Raw genomic sequence first — 18,497 nt, forward strand, 5'->3', positions numbered from 1 at the left:
TTGATAGGGGCTCTTGATTGACCCAGCCATACACAGAGCTGGTGCATACTTGGCTTGAGAAGACTTTGGTCAGTAAATGATGAAATACCGACACAGTGGTCACAACAAAGCTCCTTTCCCTGCATTTTAGTTTCCCTCGGGTATAGAGTGACATGTTATTGGCAGAGGATGTGCAGATAATCACTTTGATCAGGCTGTTCGTTTTTTTAATGCTCTTTTACCAGAATCCATTCATAGTGATTAGTGTGTTCTCTGTTGGAACACGATGAGAACATTGTGTGAAGTGCACAGAAGTAGCTATTTGAGTATGTATGAAAATGTGAGGTAACCACTGTTACTCCTAAATTTCTGTGGAATTAAGTTTTCTGTGTGTGTGTGTGTGTGTGTGTGTGTGTGTGTGTTTGAAAATCCCAGAGGTTCAAGTTGGTAGTTTATATGTTGCAAGCGAAAAAAGCTTTTTAGTAAACTGAGGCACTAGCATTAGTTCCCTGTTCACTGTGACAAGGAAGCTAGTATAAAAAGTAGTTTGTGGTTTTGTTTGCAAAGAAGTGCTCATGGGATGAAAGCACTGCTTGAGATTATTCTGAGATGATGGGGGGGATTGCTAAACATCTAGCATTTTAGTAAGGAGCTTGTCGGAGTATTTGTATAGTTGTAAGATTATTTGTTATTTTATGAGAAATTTCTTTATTCATAGCACATGGGCCATCATAGTTGAAGCATAAAGATTGGCATGGTATGCGTAGGTCTGTAAAATGTCCTGACAGTGATGTTCATAGGGACTTGTTGTATACTTTGATTCTTCATCTGTTTAACAGTAGACATAAGAAATGTATTAGTGGAGCAAGTAGCTGTGAAATTAGTAGTGTATGATTGATAGTATGGACGTGGCGCTTGAAGGAAGTGTTTGTTTAGCTGTGGGTGTTTTCATAATTGCCATGTGAGGAGAAGCAATACTCGTGATAGGCGACGAGAGGTACAGAGAGAAACACATTTATTGCGAGTATTGTATATCAGCAGCTCTTGGGCGGGTATCAAGTAAGACGCAAAGTGAAACGAAAGAGGAAGTATGCATGAAAGTGGCCAAATATCGACAAGAGTTCGCACTGTTAGGGTGAGGTGAATAAGCTAGTGCGGTGCGAAAATTTTCGAAGAGAGAGGCGGTTTTAAAGAAAGCACAAGAGTCCTATGAATGCCCTCTTGTGTGTTTCTCTTTCAGTGGCTATTTGGCATGTCTGCTTGCGCCATAGAAAGCTACTGTATGTGCCCCAGGCCCCCATCTAGCGGCCGGAGGTGCAAGCGGTGTTTACATACAGTCTCGCCTGAGGCAATGGTCTCTCATTTCGGAACGCAAGAAGCACTGGTAGCGCACAAAAATAGCCGAGTGAGATCATTGCGGCCAAGTAAGGGTAGAAGTAGGTTCTTTGCAGAATGTCTGAGCTTAAGAAATTCTTCGATAAGTAAATCGCGAAATGTGAAGAATGTGTCGTATTCTCGTAGGGCGTGTTGACGGTCTCGTGGCATAAGTAGCGAGCGGTGATAGCTTGCAAGCAAGATCATACTTCACAGGATCATTTCTGTAGTATGTCTTCAACTCTCTCTAGTTCAACGCTGGAGTAGACGTAACCACGATGATGAGTGGTAGCACTCTCCCTGAGCGTGAGGCTTGCGATCAAGATTCATCGCATCTTGGTTGTAATCGATGATCGTTCACCACATTCTGAGGGATGTGGGAAGGGAATAGCGCTTTCCGAGTGGTGGTTTTATTATATAGATTAGAAGCATAAGTCATACTGTTGGTATCGGGACCCGCGTCGTTGCAGAAATGTCGCTACAGGTTGTGGAAAGACTTCGATTGCGACATGTCATGAAAGCCTCGTGGAAGTTTCTCGAGTGGCACGGGGACGAGCCATTTGATTTGGCCTGCTCCAAGTGCTAGGCTTGGATGACAACGACGTACTTTTGAGTTACAAGAATGAGTGAGCAACACAAGAAGAGTGCAATTGATGACCATAAAAAGCTGACACACAACACAGTCTCGATAATCACCACTAATGCATGATGTACGAAACATTTAGGAGGAGCACGTTTGGCTAGCAAACATGAATTGAGTGATTTGCAAGGCAGTGTTATCTGCAAGAAGGAATGCATGAAATTCGCAAATGAATAAGACTGGTTCAAATACTATCGACAGAAATTTTATTTCTGTTGTCAACTAGTATTAATTAGTTGTGTGGGAGCAGGGGGATATTTCCCTTGCACCATACATCTACATACACGTTGCATGTGATGTGGCCTAGTTTTGCGTACAAAGAACTATCTAGTTGTCAGTTTTTTGAGTGAACGAGTGTGGTGGGGAGGAGAGAGATTAGTGTTAGATGCAGAGCAGTGCGGGCAGTTGTGTGTCGGACGTTGTATGTCGGACGGTGGGTCGCCGACAGGAATTATGCGTGCTGCCATCTGTCGGCAGGTGAGGTAATGAAGCAGCTTGAATGGTGACAGAAATGATGAAAATAGTTATCTAAAGAGTAATAGCGACGACAGTTGGCAGACACTTATTTCAGCGTTGACAGTTAGTTTGGGGTGTGTGCTTGCATGACACTGGAAGTCTGTTGACGGTAGAGAAGTAGACAAGACGGCAAGAATTTTCGGCGTTCTCGCGGAGAAGTAATAGAGAAGCAGCCATAAGTATTGAAGTGAGGGCGTTGATCGGCACTCTGGTTTCCCTTCAAACCGAATAAATCTTTCGCCTTTTACTAAAGATTTCCGTGGAGGGGAACATTAAATGAGTCTAGAAGGTATTTTTTGTAGTGCTCGGCTATTGCTGAGCCACAATCACAAGTAAAACGTAATGTGAGTAGCAAGAGGTAGATTGTGTTGTGAGAATGAAGGGCGTGAATTAGCGGATCACGTTTGGCCTGAAATGGCGTGCAGTGTGTTAGACGATTGTGTGTAGAGAGAGAGAGGGGGGGGTAGAGGGGGGCAGAGCTATTTATTGTCCTGCAAACTCTTGGTGAACCCTTTCCGTACCTCAGTTGTAGATGATTTGAGAATGTTTACTTGCACTGCAGTTGCACAACAGCATATAAGCTGATATTTGGAAGTGAATGATGAATGATTGTCTTTGTAATAAATACTGGTATGTGATAAGTAGATTTTGTTTTGAAAGCCAAAATAATTTTTACCGCAGAAGTTTGTGATTTGTAGGTATGATGTGAGTGAGATTTGGGCTGAAGATGGTGGTTAGTTGGGCAGGATGAGTATTTCAATTGTTTTCAATAGAGTGGATATTAGTGGCACTGGCTTGTTGCCATAATGTGGCATTGGTTCTTTGTTCATAACAGTGTACTCAGTTTTGTAGAAGATTTAGGTGAGAAAGAGACAGTTGTTGAATATGACATAGATAGCTAGAAATGAATTGAGTAGCAATTTCCTGCTAGGTGTAGTTTGGGTATGATGTGTCTCAGTGAGAGATAAATCTTGAAATTGAAGGGTTGTTCCTTGCTACAGTCTTGGAAACTATGTATCTGCTGTTGGCTCCAATGTTTTCAAGATTACTTGTGTACAAAATTGGCCAGACTTTGCAGTTTCTTCTTCAATAAATCAGTGGAAGGTGGTGCAGATAATGGTAAAAATGTTCAGTGCCTCCTGTGAGTTGTTGATGCTGCTTGTCTTTTAAGTAAAATTGATAGGGGCTCTTGATTGACCCAGCCATACACAGAGCTGGTGCATACTTGGCTTGAGAAGACTTTGGTCAGTAAATGATGAAATACCGACACAGTGGTCACAACAAAGCTCCTTTCCCTGCATTTTAGTTTCCCTCGGGTATAGAGTGACATGTTATTGGCAGAGGATGTGCAGATAATCACTTTGATCAGGCTGTTCGTTTTTTTAATGCTCTTTTACCAGAATCCATTCATAGTGATTAGTGTGTTCTCTGTTGGAACACGATGAGAACATTGTGTGAAGTGCACAGAAGTAGCTATTTGAGTATGTATGAAAATGTGAGGTAACCACTGTTACTCCTAAATTTCTGTGGAATTAAGTTTTCTGTGTGTGTGTGTGTGTGTTTGAAAATCCCAGAGGTTCAAGTTGGTAGTTTATATGTTGCAAGCGAAAAAAGCTTTTTAGTAAACTGAGGCACTAGCATTAGTTCCCTGTTCACTGTGACAAGGAAGCTAGTATAAAAAGTAGTTTGTGGTTTTGTTTGCAAAGAAGTGCTCATGGGATGAAAGCACTGCTTGAGATTATTCTGAGATGATGGGGGGGATTGCTAAACATCTAGCATTTTAGTAAGGAGCTTGTCGGAGTATTTGTATAGTTGTAAGATTATTTGTTATTTTATGAGAAATTTCTTTATTCATAGCACATGGGCCATCATAGTTGAAGCATAAAGATTGGCATGGTATGCGTAGGTCTGTAAAATGTCCTGACAGTGATGTTCATAGGGACTTGTTGTATACTTTGATTCTTCATCTGTTTAACAGTAGACATAAGAAATGTATTAGTGGAGCAAGTAGCTGTGAAATTAGTAGTGTATGATTGATAGTATGGACGTGGCGCTTGAAGGAAGTGTTTGTTTAGCTGTGGGTGTTTTCATAATTGCCATGTGAGGAGAAGCAATACTCGTGATAGGCGACGAGAGGTACAGAGAGAAACACATTTATTGCGAGTATTGTATATCAGCAGCTCTTGGGCGGGTATCAAGTAAGACGCAAAGTGAAACGAAAGAGGAAGTATGCATGAAAGTGGCCAAATATCGACAAGAGTTCGCACTGTTAGGGTGAGGTGAATAAGCTAGTGCGGTGCGAAAATTTTCGAAGAGAGAGGCGGTTTTAAAGAAAGCACAAGAGTCCTATGAATGCCCTCTTGTGTGTTTCTCTTTCAGTGGCTATTTGGCATGTCTGCTTGCGCCATAGAAAGCTACTGTATGTGCCCCAGGCCCCCATCTAGCGGCCGGAGGTGCAAGCGGTGTTTACATACAGTCTCGCCTGAGGCAATGGTCTCTCATTTCGGAACGCAAGAAGCACTGGTAGCGCACAAAAATAGCCGAGTGAGATCATTGCGGCCAAGTAAGGGTAGAAGTAGGTTCTTTGCAGAATGTCTGAGCTTAAGAAATTCTTCGATAAGTAAATCGCGAAATGTGAAGAATGTGTCGTATTCTCGTAGGGCGTGTTGACGGTCTCGTGGCATAAGTAGCGAGCGGTGATAGCTTGCAAGCAAGATCATACTTCACAGGATCATTTCTGTAGTATGTCTTCAACTCTCTCTAGTTCAACGCTGGAGTAGACGTAACCACGATGATGAGTGGTAGCACTCTCCCTGAGCGTGAGGCTTGCGATCAAGATTCATCGCATCTTGGTTGTAATCGATGATCGTTCACCACATTCTGAGGGATGTGGGAAGGGAATAGCGCTTTCCGAGTGGTGGTTTTATTATATAGATTAGAAGCATAAGTCATACTGTTGGTATCGGGACCCGCGTCGTTGCAGAAATGTCGCTACAGGTTGTGGAAAGACTTCGATTGCGACATGTCATGAAAGCCTCGTGGAAGTTTCTCGAGTGGCACGGGGACGAGCCATTTGATTTGGCCTGCTCCAAGTGCTAGGCTTGGATGACAACGACGTACTTTTGAGTTACAAGAATGAGTGAGCAACACAAGAAGAGTGCAATTGATGACCATAAAAAGCTGACACACAACACAGTCTCGATAATCACCACTAATGCATGATGTACGAAACATTTAGGAGGAGCACGTTTGGCTAGCAAACATGAATTGAGTGATTTGCAAGGCAGTGTTATCTGCAAGAAGGAATGCATGAAATTCGCAAATGAATAAGACTGGTTCAAATACTATCGACAGAAATTTTATTTCTGTTGTCAACTAGTATTAATTAGTTGTGTGGGAGCAGGGGGATATTTCCCTTGCACCATACATCTACATACACGTTGCGTGTGATGTGGCCTAGTTTTGCGTACAAAGAACTATCTAGTTGTCAGTTTTTTGAGTGAACGAGTGTGGTGGGGAGGAGAGAGATTAGTGTTAGATGCAGAGCAGTGCGGGCAGTTGTGTGTCGGACGTTGTATGTCGGACGGTGGGTCGCCGACAGGAATTATGCGTGCTGCCATCTGTCGGCAGGTGAGGTAATGAAGCAGCTTGAATGGTGACAGAAATGATGAAAATAGTTATCTAAAGAGTAATAGCGACGACAGTTGGCAGACACTTATTTCAGCGTTGACAGTTAGTTTGGGGTGTGTGCTTGCATGACACTGGAAGTCTGTTGACGGTAGAGAAGTAGACAAGACGGCAAGAATTTTCGGCGTTCTCGCGGAGAAGTAATAGAGAAGCAGCCATAAGTATTGAAGTGAGGGCGTTGATCGGCACTCTGGTTTCCCTTCAAACCGAATAAATCTTTCGCCTTTTACTAAAGATTTCCGTGGAGGGGAACATTAAATGAGTCTAGAAGGTATTTTTTGTAGTGCTCGGCTATTGCTGAGCCACAATCACAAGTAAAACGTAATGTGAGTAGCAAGAGGTAGATTGTGTTGTGAGAATGAAGGGCGTGGATTAGCGGATCACGTTTGACCTGAAATGGCGTGCAGTGTGTTAGACGATTGTGTAGAGAGAGAGAGAGAGAGAGGGGGGGGTAGAGGGGGACAGAGCTATTTATTGTCCTGCAAACTCTTGGTGAACCCTTTCCGTACCTCAGTTGTAGATGATTTGAGAATGTTTACTTGCACTGCAGTTGCACAACAGCATATAAGCTGATATTTGGAAGTGAATGATGAATGATTGTCTTTGTAATAAATACTGGTATGTGATAAGTAGATTTTGTTTTGAAGGCCAAAATAATTTTTACCGCAGAAGTTTGTGATTTGTAGGTATGATGTGAGTGAGATTTGGGCTGAAGATGGTGGTTAGTTGGGCAGGATGAGTATTTCAATTGTTTTCAATAGAGTGGATATTAGTGGCACTGGCTTGTTGCCATAATGTGGCATTGGTTCTTTGTTCATAACAGTGTACTCAGTTTTGTAGAAGATTTAGGTGAGAAAGAGACAGTTGTTGAATATGACATAGATAGCTAGAAATGAATTGAGTAGCAATTTCCTGCTAGGTGTAGTTTGGGTATGATGTGTCTCAGTGAGAGATAAATCTTGAAATTGAAGGGTTGTTCCTTGCTACAGTCTTGGAAACTATGTATCTGCTGTTGACTCCAATGTTTTCAAGATTACTTGTGTACAAAATTGGCCAGACTTTGCAGTTTCTTCTTCAATAAATCAGTGGAAGGTGGTGCAGATAATGGTAAAAATGTTCAGTGCCTCCTGTGAGTTGTTGATGCTGCTTGTCTTTTAAGTAAAATTGATAGGGGCTCTTGATTGACCCAGCCATACACAGAGCTGGTGCATACTTGGCTTGAGAAGACTTTGGTCAGTAAATGATGAAATACCGACACAGTGGTCACAACAAAGCTCCTTTCCCTGCATTTTAGTTTCCCTCGGGTATAGAGTGACATGTTATTGGCAGAGGATGTGCAGATAATCACTTTGATCAGGCTGTTCGTTTTTTTAATGCTCTTTTACCAGAATCCATTCATAGTGATTAGTGTGTTCTCTGTTGGAACACGATGAGAACATTGTGTGAAGTGCACAGAAGTAGCTATTTGAGTATGTATGAAAATGTGAGGTAACCACTGTTACTCCTAAATTTCTGTGGAATTAAGTTTTCTGTGTGTGTGTGTGTGTGTGTGTTTGAAAATCCCAGAGGTTCAAGTTGGTAGTTTATATGTTGCAAGCGAAAAAAGCTTTTTAGTAAACTGAGGCACTAGCATTAGTTCCCTGTTCACTGTGACAAGGAAGCTAGTATAAAAAGTAGTTTGTGGTTTTGTTTGCAAAGAAGTGCTCATGGGATGAAAGCACTGCTTGAGATTATTCTGAGATGATGGGGGGGATTGCTAAACATCTAGCATTTTAGTAAGGAGCTTGTCGGAGTATTTGTATAGTTGTAAGATTATTTGTTATTTTATGAGAAATTTCTTTATTCATAGCACATGGGCCATCATAGTTGAAGCATAAAGATTGGCATGGTATGCGTAGGTCTGTAAAATGTCCTGACAGTGATGTTCATAGGGACTTGTTGTATACTTTGATTCTTCATCTGTTTAACAGTAGACATAAGAAATGTATTAGTGGAGCAAGTAGCTGTGAAATTAGTAGTGTATGATTGATAGTATGGACGTGGCGCTTGAAGGAAGTGTTTGTTTAGCTGTGGGTGTTTTCATAATTGCCATGTGAGGAGAAGCAATACTCGTGATAGGCGACGAGAGGTACAGAGAGAAACACATTTATTGCGAGTATTGTATATCAGCAGCTCTTGGGCGGGTATCAAGTAAGACGCAAAGTGAAACGAAAGAGGAAGTATGCATGAAAGTGGCCAAATATCGACAAGAGTTCGCACTGTTAGGGTGAGGTGAATAAGCTAGTGCGGTGCGAAAATTTTCGAAGAGAGAGGCGGTTTTAAAGAAAGCACAAGAGTCCTATGAATGCCCTCTTGTGTGTTTCTCTTTCAGTGGCTATTTGGCATGTCTGCTTGCGCCATAGAAAGCTACTGTATGTGCCCCAGGCCCCCATCTAGCGGCCGGAGGTGCAAGCGGTGTTTACATACAGTCTCGCCTGAGGCAATGGTCTCTCATTTCGGAACGCAAGAAGCACTGGTAGCGCACAAAAATAGCCGAGTGAGATCATTGCGGCCAAGTAAGGGTAGAAGTAGGTTCTTTGCAGAATGTCTGAGCTTAAGAAATTCTTCGATAAGTAAATCGCGAAATGTGAAGAATGTGTCGTATTCTCGTAGGGCGTGTTGACGGTCTCGTGGCATAAGTAGCGAGCGGTGATAGCTTGCAAGCAAGATCATACTTCACAGGATCATTTCTGTAGTATGTCTTCAACTCTCTCTAGTTCTACGCTGGAGTAGACGTAACCACGATGATGAGTGGTAGCACTCTCCCTGAGCGTGAGGCTTGCGATCAAGATTCATCGCATCTTGGTTGTAATCGATGATCGTTCACCACATTCTGAGGGATGTGGGAAGGGAATAGCGCTTTCCGAGTGGTGGTTTTATTATATAGATTAGAAGCATAAGTCATACTGTTGGTATCGGGACCCGCGTCGTTGCAGAAATGTCGCTACAGGTTGTGGAAAGACTTCGATTGCGACATGTCATGAAAGCCTCGTGGAAGTTTCTCGAGTGGCACGGGGACGAGCCATTTGATTTGGCCTGCTCCAAGTGCTAGGCTTGGATGACAACGACGTACTTTTGAGTTACAAGAATGAGTGAGCAACACAAGAAGAGTGCAATTGATGACCATAAAAAGCTGACACACAACACAGTCTCGATAATCACCACTAATGCATGATGTACGAAACATTTAGGAGGAGCACGTTTGGCTAGCAAACATGAATTGAGTGATTTGCAAGGCAGTGTTATCTGCAAGAAGGAATGCATGAAATTCGCAAATGAATAAGACTGGTTCAAATACTATCGACAGAAATTTTATTTCTGTTGTCAACTAGTATTAATTAGTTGTGTGGGAGCAGGGGGATATTTCCCTTGCACCATACATCTACATACACGTTGCGTGTGATGTGGCCTAGTTTTGCGTACAAAGAACTATCTAGTTGTCAGTTTTTTGAGTGAACGAGTGTGGTGGGGAGGAGAGAGATTAGTGTTAGATGCAGAGCAGTGCGGGCAGTTGTGTGTCGGACGTTGTATGTCGGACGGTGGGTCGCCGACAGGAATTATGCGTGCTGCCATCTGTCGGCAGGTGAGGTAATGAAGCAGCTTGAATGGTGACAGAAATGATGAAAATAGTTATCTAAAGAGTAATAGCGACGACAGTTGGCAGACACTTATTTCAGCGTTGACAGTTAGTTTGGGGTGTGTGCTTGCATGACACTGGAAGTCTGTTGACGGTAGAGAAGTAGACAAGACGGCAAGAATTTTCGGCGTTCTCGCGGAGAAGTAATAGAGAAGCAGCCATAAGTATTGAAGTGAGGGCGTTGATCGGCACTCTGGTTTCCCTTCAAACCGAATAAATCTTTCGCCTTTTACTAAAGATTTCCGTGGAGGGGAACATTAAATGAGTCTAGAAGGTATTTTTTGTAGTGCTCGGCTATTGCTGAGCCACAATCACAAGTAAAACGTAATGTGAGTAGCAAGAGGTAGATTGTGTTGTGAGAATGAAGGGCGTGAATTAGCGGATCACGTTTGGCCTGAAATGGCGTGCAGTGTGTTAGACGATTGTGTGTAGAGAGAGAGAGGGGGGGGTAGAGGGGGGCAGAGCTATTTATTGTCCTGCAAACTCTTGGTGAACCCTTTCCGTACCTCAGTTGTAGATGATTTGAGAATGTTTACTTGCACTGCAGTTGCACAACAGCATATAAGCTGATATTTGGAAGTGAATGATGAATGATTGTCTTTGTAATAAATACTGGTATGTGATAAGTAGATTTTGTTTTGAAAGCCAAAATAATTTTTACCGCAGAAGTTTGTGATTTGTAGGTATGATGTGAGTGAGATTTGGGCTGAAGATGGTGGTTAGTTGGGCAGGATGAGTATTTCAATTGTTTTCAATAGAGTGGATATTAGTGGCACTGGCTTGTTGCCATAATGTGGCATTGGTTCTTTGTTCATAACAGTGTACTCAGTTTTGTAGAAGATTTAGGTGAGAAAGAGACAGTTGTTGAATATGACATAGATAGCTAGAAATGAATTGAGTAGCAATTTCCTGCTAGGTGTAGTTTGGGTATGATGTGTCTCAGTGAGAGATAAATCTTGAAATTGAAGGGTTGTTCCTTGCTACAGTCTTGGAAACTATGTATCTGCTGTTGACTCCAATGTTTTCAAGATTACTTGTGTACAAAATTGGCCAGACTTTGCAGTTTCTTCTTCAATAAATCAGTGGAAGGTGGTGCAGATAATGGTAAAAATGTTCAGTGCCTCCTGTGAGTTGTTGATGCTGCTTGTCTTTTAAGTAAAATTGATAGGGGCTCTTGATTGACCCAGCCATACACAGAGCTGGTGCATACTTGGCTTGAGAAGACTTTGGTCAGTAAATGATGAAATACCGACACAGTGGTCACAACAAAGCTCCTTTCCCTGCATTTTAGTTTCCCTCGGGTATAGAGTGACATGTTATTGGCAGAGGATGTGCAGATAATCACTTTGATCAGGCTGTTCGTTTTTTTTAATGCTCTTTTACCAGAATCCATTCATAGTGATTAGTGTGTTCTCTGTTGGAACACGATGAGAACATTGTGTGAAGTGCACAGAAGTAGCTATTTGAGTATGTATGAAAATGTGAGGTAACCACTGTTACTCCTAAATTTCTGTGGAATTAAGTTTTCTGTGTGTGTGTGTGTTTGAAAATCCCAGAGGTTCAAGTTGGTAGTTTATATGTTGCAAGCGAAAAAAGCTTTTTAGTAAACTGAGGCACTAGCATTAGTTCCCTGTTCACTGTGACAAGGAAGCTAGTATAAAAAGTAGTTTGTGGTTTTGTTTGCAAAGAAGTGCTCATGGGATGAAAGCACTGCTTGAGATTATTCTGAGATGATGGGGGGGATTGCTAAACATCTAGCATTTTAGTAAGGAGCTTGTCGGAGTATTTGTATAGTTGTAAGATTATTTGTTATTTTATGAGAAATTTCTTTATTCATAGCACATGGGCCATCATAGTTGAAGCATAAAGATTGGCATGGTATGCGTAGGTCTGTAAAATGTCCTGACAGTGATGTTCATAGGGACTTGTTGTATACTTTGATTCTTCATCTGTTTAACAGTAGACATAAGAAATGTATTAGTGGAGCAAGTAGCTGTGAAATTAGTAGTGTATGATTGATAGTATGGACGTGGCGCTTGAAGGAAGTGTTTGTTTAGCTGTGGGTGTTTTCATAATTGCCATGTGAGGAGAAGCAATACTCGTGATAGGCGACGAGAGGTACAGAGAGAAACACATTTATTGCGAGTATTGTATATCAGCAGCTCTTGGGCGGGTATCAAGTAAGACGCAAAGTGAAACGAAAGAGGAAGTATGCATGAAAGTGGCCAAATATCGACAAGAGTTCGCACTGTTAGGGTGAGGTGAATAAGCTAGTGCGGTGCGAAAATTTTCGAAGAGAGAGGCGGTTTTAAAGAAAGCACAAGAGTCCTATGAATGCCCTCTTGTGTGTTTCTCTTTCAGTGGCTATTTGGCATGTCTGCTTGCGCCATAGAAAGCTACTGTATGTGCCCCAGGCCCCCATCTAGCGGCCGGAGGTGCAAGCGGTGTTTACATACAGTCTCGCCTGAGGCAATGGTCTCTCATTTCGGAACGCAAGAAGCACTGGTAGCGCACAAAAATAGCCGAGTGAGATCATTGCGGCCAAGTAAGGGTAGAAGTAGGTTCTTTGCAGAATGTCTGAGCTTAAGAAATTCTTCGATAAGTAAATCGCGAAATGTGAAGAATGTGTCGTATTCTCGTAGGGCGTGTTGACGGTCTCGTGGCATAAGTAGCGAGCGGTGATAGCTTGCAAGCAAGATCATACTTCACAGGATCATTTCTGTAGTATGTCTTCAACTCTCTCTAGTTCAACGCTGGAGTAGACGTAACCACGATGATGAGTGGTAGCACTCTCCCTGAGCGTGAGGCTTGCGATCAAGATTCATCGCATCTTGGTTGTAATCGATGATCGTTCACCACATTCTGAGGGATGTGGGAAGGGAATAGCGCTTTCCGAGTGGTGGTTTTATTATATAGATTAGAAGCATAAGTCATACTGTTGGTATCGGGACCCGCGTCGTTGCAGAAATGTCGCTACAGGTTGTGGAAAGACTTCGATTGCGACATGTCATGAAAGCCTCGTGGAAGTTTCTCGAGTGGCACGGGGACGAGCCATTTGATTTGGCCTGCTCCAAGTGCTAGGCTTGGATGACAACGACGTACTTTTGAGTTACAAGAATGAGTGAGCAACACAAGAAGAGTGCAATTGATGACCATAAAAAGCTGACACACAACACAGTCTCGATAATCACCACTAATGCATGATGTACGAAACATTTAGGAGGAGCACGTTTGGCTAGCAAACATGAATTGAGTGATTTGCAAGGCAGTGTTATCTGCAAGAAGGAATGCATGAAATTCGCAAATGAATAAGACTGGTTCAAATACTATCGACAGAAATTTTATTTCTGTTGTCAACTAGTATTAATTAGTTGTGTGGGAGCAGGGGGATATTTCCCTTGCACCATACATCTACATACACGTTGCGTGTGATGTGGCCTAGTTTTGCGTACAAAGAACTATCTAGTTGTCAGTTTTTTGAGTGAACGAGTGTGGTGGGGAGGAGAGAGATTAGTGTTAGATGCAGAGCAGTGCGGGCAGTTGTGTGTCGGACGTTGTATGTCGGACGGTGGGTCGCCGACAGGAATTATGCGTGCTGCCATCTGTCGGCAGGTGAGGTAATGAAGCAGCTTGAATGGTGACAGAAATGATGAAAATAGTTATCTAAAGAGTAATAGCGACGACAGTTGGCAGACACTTATTTCAGCGTTGACAGTTAGTTTGGGGTGTGTGCTTGCATGACACTGGAAGTCTGTTGACGGTAGAGAAGTAGACAAGACGGCAAGAATTTTCGGCGTTCTCGCGGAGAAGTAATAGAGAAGCAGCCATAAGTATTGAAGTGAGGGCGTTGATCGGCACTCTGGTTTCCCTTCAAACCGAATAAATCTTTCGCCTTTTACTAAAGATTTCCGTGGAGGGGAACATTAAATGAGTCTAGAAGGTATTTTTTGTAGTGCTCGGCTATTGCTGAGCCACAATCACAAGTAAAACGTAATGTGAGTAGCAAGAGGTAGATTGTGTTGTGAGAATGAAGGGCGTGAATTAGCGGATCACGTTTGGCCTGAAATGGCGTGCAGTGTGTTAGACGATTGTGTAGAGAGAGAGAGAGGGGGGGGGTAGAGGGGGGCAGAGCTATTTATTGTCCTGCAAACTCTTGGTGAACCCTTTCCGTACCTCAGTTGTAGATGATTTGAGAATGTTTACTTGCACTGCAGTTGCACAACAGCATATAAGCTGATATTTGGAAGTGAATGATGAATGATTGTCTTTGTAATAAATACTGGTATGTGATAAGTAGATTTTGTTTTGAAAGCCAAAATAATTTTTACCGCAGAAGTTTGTGATTTGTAGGTATGATGTGAGTGAGATTTGGGCTGAAGATGGTGGTTAGTTGGGCAGGATGAGTATTTCAATTGTTTTCAATAGAGTGGATATTAGTGGCACTGGCTTGTTGCCATAATGTGGCATTGGTTCTTTGTTCATAACAGTGTACTCAGTTTTGTAGAAGATTTAGGTGAGAAAGAGACAGTTGTTGAATATGACATAGATAGCTAGAAATGAATTGAGTAGCAATTTCCTGCTAGGTGTAGTTTGGGTATGATGTGTCTCAGTGAGAGATAAATCTTGAAATTGAAGGGTTGTTCCTTGCTACAGTCTTGGAAACTATGTATCTGCTGTTGACTCCAATGTTTTCAAGATTACTTGTGTACAAAATTGGCCAGACTTTGCAGTTTCTTCTTCAATAAATCAGTGGAAGGTGGTGCAGATAATGGTAAAAATGTTCAGTGCCTCCTGTGAGTTGTTGATGCTGCTTGTCTTTTAAGTAAAATTGATAGGGGCTCTTGATTGACCCAGCCATACACAGAGCTGGTGCATACTTGGCTTGAGAAGACTTTGGTCAGTAAATGATGAAATACCGACACAGTGGTCACAACAAAGCTCCTTTCCCTGCATTTTAGTTTCCCTCGGGTATAGAGTGACATGTTATTGGCAGAGGATGTGCAGATAATCACTTTGATCAGGCTGTTCGTTTTTTTAATGCTCTTTTACCAGAATCCATTCATAGTGATTAGTGTGTTCTCTGTTGGAACACGATGAGAACATTGTGTGAAGTGCACAGAAGTAGCTATTTGAGTATGTATGAAAATGTGAGGTAACCACTGTTACTCCTAAATTTCTGTGGAATTAAGTTTTCTGTGTGTGTGTGTGTGTGTGTGTGTTTGAAAATCCCAGAGGTTCAAGTTGGTAGTTTATATGTTGCAAGCGAAAAAAGCTTTTTAGTAAACTGAGGCACTAGCATTAGTTCCCTGTTCACTGTGACAAGGAAGCTAGTATAAAAAGTAGTTTGTGGTTTTGTTTGCAAAGAAGTGCTCATGGGATGAAAGCACTGCTTGAGATTATTCTGAGATGATGGGGGGGATTGCTAAACATCTAGCATTTTAGTAAGGAGCTTGTCGGAGTATTTGTATAGTTGTAAGATTATTTGTTATTTTATGAGAAATTTCTTTATTCATAGCACATGGGCCATCATAGTTGAAGCATAAAGATTGGCATGGTATGCGTAGGTCTGTAAAATGTCCTGACAGTGATGTTCATAGGGACTTGTTGTATACTTTGATTCTTCATCTGTTTAACAGTAGACATAAGAAATGTATTAGTGGAGCAAGTAGCTGTGAAATTAGTAGTGTATGATTGATAGTATGGACGTGGCGCTTGAAGGAAGTGTTTGTTTAGCTGTGGGTGTTTTCATAATTGCCATGTGAGGAGAAGCAATACTCGTGATAGGCGACGAGAGGTACAGAGAGAAACACATTTATTGCGAGTATTGTATATCAGCAGCTCTTGGGCGGGTATCAAGTAAGACGCAAAGTGAAACGAAAGAGGAAGTATGCATGAAAGTGGCCAAATATCGACAAGAGTTCGCACTGTTAGGGTGAGGTGAATAAGCTAGTGCGGTGCGAAAATTTTCGAAGAGAGAGGCGGTTTTAAAGAAAGCACAAGAGTCCTATGAATGCCCTCTTGTGTGTTTCTCTTTCAGTGGCTATTTGGCATGTCTGCTTGCGCCATAGAAAGCTACTGTATGTGCCCCAGGCCCCCATCTAGCGGCCGGAGGTGCAAGCGGTGTTTACATACAGTCTCGCCTGAGGCAATGGTCTCTCATTTCGGAACGCAAGAAGCACTGGTAGCGCACAAAAATAGCCGAGTGAGATCATTGCGGCCAAGTAAGGGTAGAAGTAGGTTCTTTGCAGAATGTCTGAGCTTAAGAAATTCTTCGATAAGTAAATCGCGAAATGTGAAGAATGTGTCGTATTCTCGTAGGGCGTGTTGACGGTCTCGTGGCATAAGTAGCGAGCGGTGATAGCTTGCAAGCAAGATCATACTTCACAGGATCATTTCTGTAGTATGTCTTCAACTCTCTCTAGTTCAACGCTGGAGTAGACGTAACCACGATGATGAGTGGTAGCACTCTCCCTGAGCGTGAGGCTTGCGATCAAGATTCATCGCATCTTGGTTGTAATCGATGATCGTTCACCACATTCTGAGGGATGTGGGAAGGGAATAGCGCTTTCCGAGTGGTGGTTTTATTATATAGATTAGAAGCATAAGTCATACTGTTGGTATCGGGACCCGCGTCGTTGCAGAAATGTCGCTACAGGTTGTGGAAAGACTTCGATTGCGACATGTCATGAAAGCCTCGTGGAAGTTTCTCGAGTGGCACGGGGACGAGCCATTTGATTTGGCCTGCTCCAAGTGCTAGGCTTGGATGACAACGACGTACTTTTGAGTTACAAGAATGAGTGAGCAACACAAGAAGAGTGCAATTGATGACCATAAAAAGCTGACACACAACACAGTCTCGATAATCACCACTAATGCATGATGTACGAAACATTTAGGAGGAGCACGTTTGGCTAGCAAACATGAATTGAGTGATTTGCAAGGCAGTGTTATCTGCAAGAAGGAATGCATGAAATTCGCAAATGAATAAGACTGGTTCAAATACTATCGACAGAAATTTTATTTCTGTTGTCAACTAGTATTAATTAGTTGTGTGGGAGCAGGGGGATATTTCCCTTGCACCATACATCTACATACACGTTGCGTGTGATGTGGCCTAGTTTTGCGTACAAAGAACTATCTAGTTGTCAGTTTTTTGAGTGAACGAGTGTGGTGGGGAGGAGAGAGATTAGTGTTAGATGCAGAGCAGTGCGGGCAGTTGTGTGTCGGACGTTGTATGTCGGACGGTGGGTCGCCGACAGGAATTATGCGTGCTGCCATCTGTCGGCAGGTGAGGTAATGAAGCAGCTTGAATGGTGACAGAAATGATGAAAATAGTTATCTAAAGAGTAATAGCGACGACAGTTGGCAGACACTTATTTCAGCGTTGACAGTTAGTTTGGGGTGTGTGCTTGCATGACACTGGAAGTCTGTTGACGGTAGAGAAGTAGACAAGACGGCAAGAATTTTCGGCGTTCTCGCGGAGAAGTAATAGAGAAGCAGCCATAAGTATTGAAGTGAGGGCGTTGATCGGCACTCTGGTTTCCCTTCAAACCGAATAAATCTTTCGCCTTTTACTAAAGATTTCCGTGGAGGGGAACATTAAATGAGTCTAGAAGGTATTTTTTGTAGTGCTCGGCTATTGCTGAGCCACAATCACAAGTAAAACGTAATGTGAGTAGCAAGAGGTAGATTGTGTTGTGAGAATGAAGGGCGTGAATTAGCGGATCACGTTTGGCCTGAAATGGCGTGCAGTGTGTTAGACGATTGTGTGTAGAGAGAGAGAGGGGGGGGTAGAGGGGGGCAGAGCTATTTATTGTCCTGCAAACTCTTGGTGAACCCTTTCCGTACCTCAGTTGTAGATGATTTGAGAATGTTTACTTGCACTGCAGTTGCACAACAGCATATAAGCTGATATTTGGAAGTGAATGATGAATGATTGTCTTTGTAATAAATACTGGTATGTGATAAGTAGATTTTGTTTTGAAAGCCAAAATAATTTTTACCGCAGAAGTTTGTGATTTGTAGGTATGATGTGAGTGAGATTTGGGCTGAAGATGGTGGTTAGTTGGGCAGGATGAGTATTTCAATTGTTTTCAATAGAGTGGATATTAGTGGCACTGGCTTGTTGCCATAATGTGGCATTGGTTCTTTGTTCATAACAGTGTACTCAGTTTTGTAGAAGATTTAGGTGAGAAAGAGACAGTTGTTGAATATGACATAGATAGCTAGAAATGAATTGAGTAGCAATTTCCTGCTAGGTGTAGTTTGGGTATGATGTGTCTCAGTGAGAGATAAATCTTGAAATTGAAGGGTTGTTCCTTGCTACAGTCTTGGAAACTATGTATCTGCTGTTGACTCCAATGTTTTCAAGATTACTTGTGTACAAAATTGGCCAGACTTTGCAGTTTCTTCTTCAATAAATCAGTGGAAGGTGGTGCAGATAATGGTAAAAATGTTCAGTGCCTCCTGTGAGTTGTTGATGCTGCTTGTCTTTTAAGTAAAATTGATAGGGGCTCTTGATTGACCCAGCCATACACAGAGCTGGTGCATACTTGGCTTGAGAAGACTTTGGTCAGTAAATGATGAAATACCGACACAGTGGTCACAACAAAGCTCCTTTCCCTG

The 18,497-nt window shown here is 42.3% G+C and overlaps 10 non-coding genes across 10 annotated transcripts; all 10 read left to right on the top strand.

Moving 5' to 3' along the window:
* Positions 1-1,552: 1,552 nt before the first annotated feature.
* Positions 1,553-1,759, top strand: LOC126254374 (small nucleolar RNA U3). Its single transcript, XR_007546070.1, has one exon. It is a non-coding gene; the product is annotated as a small nucleolar RNA U3 (small nucleolar RNA).
* Positions 1,760-2,712: 953 nt separating this feature from the next.
* LOC126254623 (U5 spliceosomal RNA) lies at positions 2,713-2,831 on the top strand. Its single transcript, XR_007546284.1, has one exon. It is a non-coding gene; the product is annotated as a U5 spliceosomal RNA (small nuclear RNA).
* Positions 2,832-5,221: 2,390 nt separating this feature from the next.
* Positions 5,222-5,428, top strand: LOC126254375 (small nucleolar RNA U3). Its single transcript, XR_007546071.1, has one exon. It is a non-coding gene; the product is annotated as a small nucleolar RNA U3 (small nucleolar RNA).
* A 953-nt stretch (positions 5,429-6,381) lies between these two features.
* On the top strand, positions 6,382-6,500 carry LOC126254624 (U5 spliceosomal RNA). Its single transcript, XR_007546285.1, has one exon. It is a non-coding gene; the product is annotated as a U5 spliceosomal RNA (small nuclear RNA).
* A 2,400-nt stretch (positions 6,501-8,900) lies between these two features.
* Positions 8,901-9,107, top strand: LOC126254550 (small nucleolar RNA U3). The gene has a single exon (XR_007546221.1). It is a non-coding gene; the product is annotated as a small nucleolar RNA U3 (small nucleolar RNA).
* A 953-nt stretch (positions 9,108-10,060) lies between these two features.
* On the top strand, positions 10,061-10,179 carry LOC126254625 (U5 spliceosomal RNA). Its single transcript, XR_007546286.1, has one exon. It is a non-coding gene; the product is annotated as a U5 spliceosomal RNA (small nuclear RNA).
* A 2,387-nt stretch (positions 10,180-12,566) lies between these two features.
* On the top strand, positions 12,567-12,773 carry LOC126254376 (small nucleolar RNA U3). The gene has a single exon (XR_007546072.1). It is a non-coding gene; the product is annotated as a small nucleolar RNA U3 (small nucleolar RNA).
* Positions 12,774-13,726: 953 nt separating this feature from the next.
* LOC126254627 (U5 spliceosomal RNA) lies at positions 13,727-13,845 on the top strand. The gene has a single exon (XR_007546287.1). It is a non-coding gene; the product is annotated as a U5 spliceosomal RNA (small nuclear RNA).
* Positions 13,846-16,242: 2,397 nt separating this feature from the next.
* Positions 16,243-16,449, top strand: LOC126254377 (small nucleolar RNA U3). The gene has a single exon (XR_007546073.1). It is a non-coding gene; the product is annotated as a small nucleolar RNA U3 (small nucleolar RNA).
* A 953-nt stretch (positions 16,450-17,402) lies between these two features.
* Positions 17,403-17,521, top strand: LOC126254628 (U5 spliceosomal RNA). Its single transcript, XR_007546288.1, has one exon. It is a non-coding gene; the product is annotated as a U5 spliceosomal RNA (small nuclear RNA).
* The last annotated feature ends 976 nt before the right edge of the window (positions 17,522-18,497 follow it).

This window comes from Schistocerca nitens, chromosome 4 (genome assembly GCF_023898315.1).
Source record: "Schistocerca nitens isolate TAMUIC-IGC-003100 chromosome 4, iqSchNite1.1, whole genome shotgun sequence".
Lineage (NCBI taxonomy): Eukaryota > Metazoa > Arthropoda > Insecta > Orthoptera > Acrididae > Schistocerca > Schistocerca nitens.